The sequence below is a fragment of the Herpailurus yagouaroundi genome, unplaced genomic scaffold (genome assembly GCF_014898765.1).
Source record: "Herpailurus yagouaroundi ecotype Mexico unplaced genomic scaffold, PumYag 160, whole genome shotgun sequence".
NCBI lineage: Eukaryota > Metazoa > Chordata > Mammalia > Carnivora > Felidae > Herpailurus > Herpailurus yagouaroundi.
Window position 1 is genome coordinate 51,670,042 of NW_024412401.1, and position 10,047 is coordinate 51,680,088.

Sequence of the window (10,047 nt, forward strand, 5' to 3'; positions counted from 1 at the left end):
CTTCCGATTGGGCGGCTGAGGGGGAGGAGGCGGGACGCAGCCAGCGGGCCCCACGGCCCTGCGCGGTGCCGCGGTGGGTGCGCTTGACTGATAGGCGGCGGCGGCGCGGTTGCGACGGCAGGTGAGTTCCGGGCTGTCGCCGGCTGCTTCGGGGGGCCGGGCCTCTCCGAGCAGGGGCGACCCCAGCCTGGCTCCGGACGGGCTGGGGTCTGGCCCTGCCAGGAGCGCAGAACGCCGCTGCCAGGTGAGCGGCCGCCGCCGTCCTCTCCCCTCCTCCGGCCGGCGCTCAGGGGGTGTCCTCTGGGGCCCCGGTGCCCCACTTGGAGCCCTGGGGGCTCGTTGTTTCTCCGGAACGGGGGCCGCCATCTCCTTTATTTCTGCGGGGCCTGACCCAGGGTTGAAAGCACGAGCGTGGCGTCTCGGGGCGCTGACTTATTTCCCCAGGGTCTGGGCCCTGGCATGCGTTTTTTCCTTTAGGGATAAAAGATGACCACTTCTTAGCAGTGGTGAATTAAAGTCCTGGCGCCGACTGCCCCGCTAATGATGGCCTCCAGCCAGTTTATCCCCGCGTCCGATGTTTTGAACCTACTCCGGAGGGTTTGAGGGCGGACGGCCCCTCCTCGGGTGCTTGCCGGCCGCCTCCCCGGACCTTCAAGGGGCCTTGTTTTCGTCCTCTGTCATTAGGACTGTTGCTCTGCCCTCCGCCGTTTACACCCCCCCCCCGCCCCCCCAGGATGCTGTGAGGGTTAAGTTTATTTGAAAAACAAAACAAAACAAACAGGCATCAACGAACGCTTAGGAAATAACTAAATGTGTAAATAATGGTTTACAGGACTTTTAGGGACCTCTTAATTTCCCTTTTCTCCATATAGGCCCATCCTTTTCTTTGAAAGCACTGCGCCTTTTTAAGCGCTACCGTGTGGCAGGCTCGGGGCTCACCTAAGCGTTATCTCAGTGAACTCCCACAGCAATCCCACGAAGTAGACGGCGTTCTCTCATTTTGCAGATGAGAAGACTTTGGTTCAGAGAGGCAGTAGGTGCCTAAGGTTGCACAGCTGGAAAGTGGAGCGGGGATCAGTGGCAGGCCCCACTCTGCTGCAGGTTACGCAGAGTGCCTGGCACAGAAGCTCCCTAAGTGTTTGCTGCAGCTCCTGTTGTAGCCCATTGGCTGGGGGGCGTGGGGCCGGGGGGTTTGCTGATGGAGACTGGTTTCCTCTTCTGGAAGACCATTCAGAAGTAGGGCGGCCCTTCTGGAATGCCCTACGGCTCTCTGGAACAGGCTTTCCTGATAATTGCTGCTCTCTTCCCTGGACTGAGACAAATGGACCCAGGACTTCTTGGAACAGCTTTTTGGCTTTGGTCAAAAGCTGTATATGAAAATCTCCAAGCCTTGCCTTCTGCAGTCTGGTTCAGCCAACCCCAGAGGCACCTGGGAATCACTGGCCCTCCTGTCCCTGCTGACTGAAGGGGAGGATCCTTGAGAATTGCTGCAGGAACCCAGGGAGTCCACGTCTGCAGATGTCACACTTTCAGAGGTGGCTCTGATTTTGCCCACCCCCACCCCCGCAGCGACCCTCCCACTGGGAGGTACTGGACAGCACTAGAGAGTAGGCCAGAAGGCCAAGGACATTTCTGGACCCTTCTTCTCCTCTGACATCCCGGGGAAGAGCGTCCAGTACACATGAGTTGGCCCAGTGCCACTCACCAGCTGGGCCATGACAGATCTGAGACCTGTTTCGCCAAAGTAATGCTGGAAAAGCAGCAGCTGTGAATCTGGGTGGCTGGGCCGAGGGGCTGAGGACTCTCTAAGTCTTGCTGGGCCTTTTGGGGGGTGAGATGAAGTTGCTTCTCATAGGGAGCCTCCAGGAAATTTGGGTTCTCTTCAGTTCGGAGATGTGTCATGTTTTCGTTTTGTTTGAGAGTTTGGTTGTTTAAGGACATGGATGGATTTGGCTCAAATTGGGGTTGGTTTGCTAGCTCCTTTCTGGAACCAGGCTTGCTACAGGGTTTAGGGAACATTCGTGTCTAGGTCGATTTGGGACCCGGCAAAGTGATGCAGTTCACAGCTGGGCCGTAATAAGTGTTCGATAAAAGTTTGCTGGACTGACTGACTTCCTCAGATATTTACTGAGCGTTTACTATATGGAGCAGGCACTGTTCTAGGTGCTTGAAGTATGCCAGAGTGCAAAAGAGACAAAGATCCCTGATCGGTGGACTTCAGGTTCTAATAACACAAGTATGTCAAGTGTCTTAGAAGGTGATGAGGGTTAGGAAACAGAGCAAGGCAAAGGAATCACGAGTGGGCGGGGGGATTGAGTTGCACATTTAAATTGGTGTATTCTCATTTGTGATTTGGTCGGTAACATTATAAAACAGGGGACTGAAGTATAGGTCCTGACCCTCAGTTCAGGCCCCAGTTGTGCCAACTTAGCACGTGACTCCCCCCCTGAAGTTCCCATTCTGCCATCTATTGGCTGTGTGACCCTCTCTGACCCTCTCCTGTTTTGGGGTTTTAGGGGTCTTAGTCTGAGTTTCTGCTTCTACTTACTTACTCCAGGAGTTACGGCTTCTTGGAGACCTGGGCCACTTACTGCTTCCAGCCTGCTCACCCCCAAGAACTGCCAGCCTGGGGTGGCCCTGAACCCCTGCCCTTTCCAATTAACTGACTCTCCCAGAGCCTGGAACAAATTGCAGTGCTAGGCTTCAGAGGTGTTATCCTAGACTTCAGAAGTTTAAGCTGAGCAGAAAAATGCTCTGTGTGAAGCATGCCTCAGAGGTGGCTCTTGTGAAGGAGGCCAGGGGAAGCTGCCCTCGGAATGTGGGTGTTTGGGCTGGAGGAGGTAAAGATCATCCCCCGCTCCAGGCTGGCCGGGGCTGTTTGAGGAGACTGTGGAGCAGACAGTTGAGAGCACTGACTTCGGGGCCAGCAGTCCTTGGTTCAAACCCTGGATGAGCAGCTCAGCAGCTGTGTGACCTCCAGCCACTTACTGCACCTCTCTGAGCCTCAGCCTCTCCTCCTTTCGTGACGTAGGTGGAGATGGGTTTAACTCCCATTGTTGCCTGGCTTCCAGGATGGTGGTAAGGATTCGGTGAGGTCTGTTCATATCAGCTCCATTAAACCGGGCCATTCCAGGCAGACACTAGGTGGGCAAGGCCAATGAGGAGAAATAGAGGTGTGGGGGGAAGCAAGACTTTTCAAGGCAGGAGTAGGCTGAGGGGCTCTGCTTTGGGAGTCAGGAGGATGGCGGGCTCTTAGGGAATTAAGACTGGGTTGACAGAAGGGATGTATTTGGGTTTTAAGAAAAATGGAGTTGCTTGGAGGTAGGATGGAGAGAAGAGAGCAGGAGGGAGGGAAAGGGGACACGTTCTGAGGGTCAGAGGGGCGTGGAGGGATGCTGGGCAGGGGTGTGGGATGGCTAGTGTGGCAAGGATCGGGGCAGGTGGGTGTCTCCCTAAGTTGGCGGGGGCTTGGCAGGACCCCCCTCCCATCCTAAGGAGCTAGGCTCCTAGCCGGGAGGAGGGCGTAGCCAGAGCGGCCAGGAAAATGATGAGTAATGGGCACTCGAGGCCCGGTCTGAGCAGCTGGTGCCAGGCCCAGAGATGCTGCCTGCCTGCCCCCGGGCAGGGGGCACTTTCCTCCTTCCTTGCTGTAGGCTCCCCCGGGGGGGTGGGGGGGGGGGGGGGGGAAGGGCCCGCCCCTCCTTCAGGCTGAACAGTCTCAGAAGCCTCGCCAGGGCCTGAGCTGGGTGGGCCCTGTGCCAGGCCTGCCAGGGCCTCCCTCCCCCTGCTTTTTCTGCCCCAGGAGAGGAGGCTGGCCTGGCTGGCCGGGAAGGGGAGGTGCCCTGGCTCCCTGGCTGTGGCAGGTGCCTTGCTGACTCCCAGCGGCCCGGCTGCTCCCGGAGGGCGTGTTCCTGGGATCTAGCTCCCTCGGCCGCACAGGTCTCTTTCAGTCTTTATCAAGTGCCTGCTGTGTGCACTCCATTTACTTGCACAGAAGCCAGAGCAGGAAGCACTGTGAAGGCAGATACAACCCGGCTCCTTCCTGGCTGTGTCCTCGCCGTAGGGTCTGGGGCAAATGGCTCCCTGTGCCAGGGGCTCCATTCTTCCTCAGACGAGAAACAGCAGTCCTTCCGTGAAGAGTGTAGGCGAAGCACCGGGCGTAGCGACTGCTCAGAGGCAGTGCTGTCCTGGGCAGCGGAGCCCTGGCTGAAAAGCTGATGGAGGGTACCCTTGGGCGTGTGACTCGCAGTCCCGCCTGTCTCAGTTCCCCGATCTAAAAAACGGCCAGTAACCCAAATTACGGTACAGAACATTTCTGAGCGTTCTTGCTGTGCGGGCCAATACAGACCTGTGATCGGAAGCCATTATGTGAAATCGGCCCTGTGCATTGTCTCCCTGCACTCTCTTCGTCACCCTCCTCGCTGTCTTTGTCCCCATCTCATGGATGGGGGAACTGAGGGGCGACCGACTTATCTACCGACACAGAGCTTAGCAAGCGCCGAGCGAGGAGCTGAAGGCGGGCTGCTGGTGTCTCTTCTTGCCTTCTGTAATTACAGTCAACTCCGGGGCTGATGTATGGTGCAGCGGACACAGGGTGGGAGCCCAGGAAAGGGTGGATGACGTAGTAATGATCACCTCCCGGAGGCTGCATGCGGGTACCCTGGTGTTGAGATACAGGCCTCTGTACCCCATGAGGGCAGGGCCCACGCCCGGCACGTTTTCCGTTGCCCCAAGCCAAGCCAGTTGGGTACCGAGATAAAACGACGTGCAAACTCCTAGGGAACCGAGATAAACAAACTACAGCCCTTGCAGACCAGGCACTTCTGATGGTTCAGCTCTGTGTGCGCAGTAGTAAATGCCCACAGCTCCCAGCACTACCCCCTCAGCTTTTCCCTTGACACAAGCTGATTTTTTAACCATTAACTTTGGGGAAAAAAATGTTAGTAAACCTCAAGCCTTCTATGTTGGGTGTGCTCATACAGTGCTGGTAGACAGATACACTTGTAGAGTGGATCTAGAGGGAAGTTTGTCGATATATATCCAGAGCCTTCAAAACATACATTTTGACCTAGTCGTTTTTCCTTGGGCAAAGATGTGGTCAAAGGTTTATACTCCAAAATACTTCTCGCGCTGCCTTATTTATATTGGCAACACACACACACACACACACACACACACACACACACACACACACCCTAAGGGTCCAAGGGTAGGAAAGTGGCTAAGTAAGGTGTAGCTGATGTTGTATGTGGGATATTATTTAGCCATTAGGAAGGAAGTTGTTGGGGTGTCTTGGTGGCTCAGTCAGTTAAGCATCCCACTCCATGTCAGCTCAGGTCTTGATCTCAGGGCCATGAGTTCAAGACCCGTGTTGGGCTCCATGCCGGGCGTGAAGCCTGCCTTAGAAAATAAAAAAGTTGTTGAAGTTTAGTGTCATGAGAAATGTGCATGATATGAACATAAAAACCTTGTATACGTATTGTATCTGTTATATTGGAGTTTTGAGTTTCCTTTCTTGAATTACACATTGGTGCCTATGAAGAAGACTGCAGTAACCATCTTTTTTTTCCAGTTTTTAGTGGAGACACCCTCCAGCTTCTACAGAGGTGAATATTAATTTTATTGAAACCACACAAAAAAACCTTTTTCTACTTTCAGGGTAGGAAGGAGGAGATGAAAATTTTCATCTAACATGGAAGTTAATGAGGCAAACAAAACCAAACAAAGGCGTTAAGGGCAGATCTTCAAGTGAATGAGCCACAGGGTGAAAGGCTATACTTTCAAACTACCCAGCTAGCAGCTGAGGCATTTCTCTGTCAGGGCTTCTGGAACCTACTCTGGAGTGGCTGCACACTCTCTTAAATGGACCTCAGGTGTCCTGTTCACACTCTGTGGGCCCCGAGAGTCCCCAGAGGATGGAGGTCATGCTCCCCCAGTGTTCTCTCTGAGGTCTGGGGAAAAGCAAGGTCCCAGGAGGGAGACCGCACATACCGCACATACCAGATGCATAGTTCTTTTTATTTTGGAAACTTTATTGTTTTAAGTGTTTATTTATTTTGAGAGAGAGAGAGAGCGAACATGTGAGCAGGGGAGGAGCAGAGAGAGCGGGAGAGAGAGAATCCCAAGCAGGCTCTGTCCTGTCAGTGCAAACCCACAAACCATGAGATCGTGTCCTGAGCCAAAATCAAGAGTCAGGTGCTTTAACTGAGCTACCCAGACGCCCCTGGGAACTTTAAAGAGAATTAGAAGGAACCTATCAGGTTGTATGTTACCAAAGCAACATCAATTCACCGTAGAAAATGCGGACAGGCAAAAGAGGAGGAAACAAAAATCAACTCGATTCCCGTCCTCCCAGAAATGATGACAGTAGCATCATTGTTGCAGGCACAAAGCAAGATTGGTTTACCAAAATGGCATTTTACTGTGATCGTGTTTTACAGCTTTTTGTACTTTTGATCCGTTCAGCAAGTATTTACTGAGAAGTTGCTGTGCTCCAGGTGCTAGTATAGGTATTTGGGATACAACAGTGCACAAAACAGATCCTTCGGGGAGCTCACATTCTTGAGACGGGACAGGCATTAGATCGAAAAATGGGCGAACGACCAAAATGGTTACCGAGCATGCAAAGTAGAGGCCTTCCCTGGAGGAGAGGATGGTGGGGTGGGGTGGGGTGGGGTGGGGTGGGACGGGGCAGGGTTCGGCAGGGTGGCGCACAGATGCCTTTCTTGGTCAGGGGACAGTGCAGCTGAGAGAGGACAGAGACAGCGGACAGCACATGGTGGGGCCTGATGGAGACTGGTGTGTTTCCTGGTCATGGACTGTTTCGCTTCATCATCGTCATCGTTCTCTGCCCCTCCCCCCATTTTAAACTTTCTTTTTAATGGTGTCATAGTATGTGCGTGTGTGTGTGTGTGTGTATATATGCAACTTTTGAAATTTGTATCTTTTAGTTTTGAGAATTTCATTTTGCATTTCTGAAAATTGCATTTTTTGAATTTCAGCAAAACACATATAAACCTTAATCATTTTGGGGGTGCAGTCCAGTGGCATTAAGCACATTCACACCGTTGTATCGCCATCACCCCCATCTGGCTCCAGGACGTCCCCATCTTCCCAAACTGAGACCGTATCCCCGTTGACCATTAACCCCTCCCTCTCCTTGCAACCGCCAGTCCGCTTTCCATCTCTATGGATTTGATTCCTTCAGGTAGTTCATGTAAGTGGACTCCTACGGTATTTATCTTTTTGTGTCTGACTTATTTTACGTAGCGTCATGCCCTCAAAGCCCGTCTTTGAACCTCGTTCATCTTACTGTAGCACGAGTCAGAATTTTCTTCCTTTTTAAGGCTGAACAATAATCTGTTGTATGGATAGAGCACATTTTGTCTATCCATTCATCTTTCGATGGCCCCCTTCCGCTGCTTTCCCCCTTCGGTTCTTGTGAACGGTGCTGTTACGAACACGGGCGTACAAACGTCCGTTCAAGTCCCTGCTTTCAGCGCTTTGGGGTGTCTATCAAGAAGAGCAGTTGCTGGACCACATGGTAACTCCGTGTTTAAGTTTCGAGGAGGCTCCATACTGTTTTCCAGAGCAGCGGCCCCATTTTATGGCTCACTGGGAGCACGCAGGTTCCAGTTTCTCCACGTCCTCGCCAGCGTTGTTTTTTTTTTTTTTTTTTCTGGTTGAGTTTTTTTGTGTTTTGATAGCAGCCCTGCCAATGGGTGTAAGTGGTGCAGCCTGTTTTCATTACTCAACATTCTCTGATATTTAGCCATGTTGATAATAGAGGTCTTAAGTCAAAGTGTGGGTTTTTTTAATTCAGGGTTTAAAATCAGTTTTATTGAGGTATAATTTATATCCAATAAATGACTTTTCTTTTTTTTAATTAAAAAAATTTTTAAAGTGTATTTTTGAGAGAGAGAGAGAGAGAGCACGCATGTGAGCAGGGGAGGGACAGAGAGAGGGAGAGAGAGAATCCCAAGCAGGCTCCACGCTTCAGCAAGTGAGCCTGATGCAGGGCTCAATCTCACAAACCATGAGATCATGACCTAAGCCAAAATCAAGAGTCAGACGCTTAACTGATTGAGCCACCCAGGTGCCCCGGAAATGCACCTTTTTAAAGACTTTTGGGGCACCTGGGTGGCGCAGTCGGTTAAGCGTCTGACTTCAGCCAGGTCACGATCTCGCGGTCCGTGAGTTCGAGCCCCGCGTCAGGCTCTGGGCTGATGGCTCAGAGCCTGGAGCCTGTTTCCGATTCTGTGTCTCCCTCTCTCTCTGCCCCTCCCCCGTTCATGTTCTGTCTCTCTCTGTCCCAAAAATAAATAAACGTTGAAAAAAAAAATAAAGACTTTTGTCAATCAATAGCTCCTTGCCTCCTTGTCCTACATGTGCTGTGAACATCTTCTCCCAGTCTGTAGCTTTTGCCTTTTCATTTTCCTTAGGATCATCTTTGGAAAAGAAAAGCATTTAATTTTCAAAAGTCCAGTTTTTCAATGTATCTTGTTATAATTAACACCCTTTGTGTCCTGAGATCTTTGTGGACTCCAGAGTTTGCAAAGATGCTCTCCTGTTTTCCTCTACAAGTTTGAGAGTTTTAATTGTTGTTTAAAGTCTGAGATCGGGAGAACCGTCGGCCTGGGCCGCACCGGGCTGCTTGCCGCGGGGTCAGGGATGTGGGTCGGCGCGGTCCCACCCCTGCAGAGGGAGGCATGTCCACAGGGGCACCGTGGTGGTTCCACAGACGGACCTCGAAGGCTCTGCGAGGTTTGCAAAGCTCCCAAACCAAGCATACCGAAAATCGGTGGGCAGAGGGCTTGAACTCACATTGTGGCTGTAGGCGAGTCTCGATTGGGAATGCAGACGTTCATCAACAACTTTTCCTCACGTATTTGTATTCTCCAGAGCATCCAGGTCCTTCCCACAGAATAAAAAAGACTGGAACATGGGGCGACTGGGTGGCTCAGTAGGCTAAGCAGCCAACTTCGGCTCAGGTCATGATCTCGCGGTCCGTGAGCTCGAGCCCCACGTCGGGCTCTGTGCTGACAGCTCAGAGCCTGGAGCCTGCTTCAGATTCTGTGTCTCCTTCTCTCTGACCCTCCCCCGTTCATGCTCTGTCTCTCTCTGTCTCAAAAATAAAGGTTAAAAAAAATTTTTTTTTATTTTATTTTTTTTATTTTTTTTTTCTCCGTTTTTATTTATTTTTGGGATAGAGAGAGACAGAGCATGAACGGGGGAGGGGCAGAGAGAGAGAGGGAGACACAGAATCGGAAACAGGCTCCAGGCTCCGAGCCACCAGCCCAGAGCCCGACGCAGGGCTCGAACTCACGGACCGCGAGATCGTGACCTGGCTGAAGTCGGACGCTTAACCGACTGCGCCACCCAGGCGCCCCCAAAAAATTTTTTTAATAAAAAAAATAAAAAAGACTGGAACAGTCCAGAGTTTTAATCAAAGAAGGTGGCGTTCAGTTGCTGCCCACAATAGCTGATACCCCAGGGTTTGGAGATGTAGCTGATGAGGTCGTTGCTGGTAGTCCATTATTGACTATGTCGATAGTAAATGGGAAGTCTACCTAAGCGGAGAGTGTCTAGTCCACAGACATCGGAAGCCTGATAACAGGGTGCGGTGTTGCCCCTTGAAGACACGGACTTAAACCATTGGACACCGGGTTTATGAAAAAGTGAACGTCATCCCACTTATTGCCGAGAGCAGACATGCTCACACCAGAGGTGTGCCAAGGGTTTAAAAAACAGATAAATCCAAGCACATAAAAAGAAAACCTACGAATTTCCAGAAGCAGAAGGTGGAGAAGAAGGAAAGCTTGTTAACAACCCAAAGGACTGTTTACCTCCTGCTATGGCAGGGCGCGATGATGTGAGAGGAGTTAACTGCAGAAGGGTCAGAGGAAGGCGGCATCCTTGCATGCTGCTGGAGCTGAGAATGGTGATGTTTGAGGTTTTGCAGTTCTAAGAAGTAGGTTGACAACACGTGTGCAAGGCTTGAAAGATGTCACTGATCACGTATGCCCAGACGCGTGCAGAAGCAGGAAA

The 10,047-nt window shown here is 51.7% G+C and overlaps 1 protein-coding gene, 1 long non-coding RNA gene and 1 pseudogene across 4 annotated transcripts in view; 2 read left to right on the forward strand and 1 right to left on the reverse strand.

Annotated features, from left to right (window-relative positions):
• The first annotated feature begins 17 nt into the window (after positions 1-17).
• The window catches only part of USP20 (ubiquitin specific peptidase 20), a 50,216-nt gene continuing 40,186 nt past the window's right edge, over positions 18-10,047 (forward strand). For 2 of the 3 annotated variants that reach the window (XM_040482623.1, XM_040482626.1), the window contains exon 1: positions 128-244. The gene's annotated coding sequence lies outside the window, so the exon portion shown is untranslated. The other variant, XM_040482624.1, reaches the window with a different exon arrangement.
• LOC121035107 (uncharacterized) lies at positions 232-1,100 on the reverse strand. Its single transcript, XR_005792751.1, has 3 exons — positions 940-1,100; positions 590-737; positions 232-471 (listed from the first exon to the last, which is right to left on the reverse strand). It is a non-coding gene; the product is annotated as an uncharacterized LOC121035107 (long non-coding RNA).
• Positions 2,817-10,041, forward strand: LOC121034370 (septin-7-like; annotated as a pseudogene).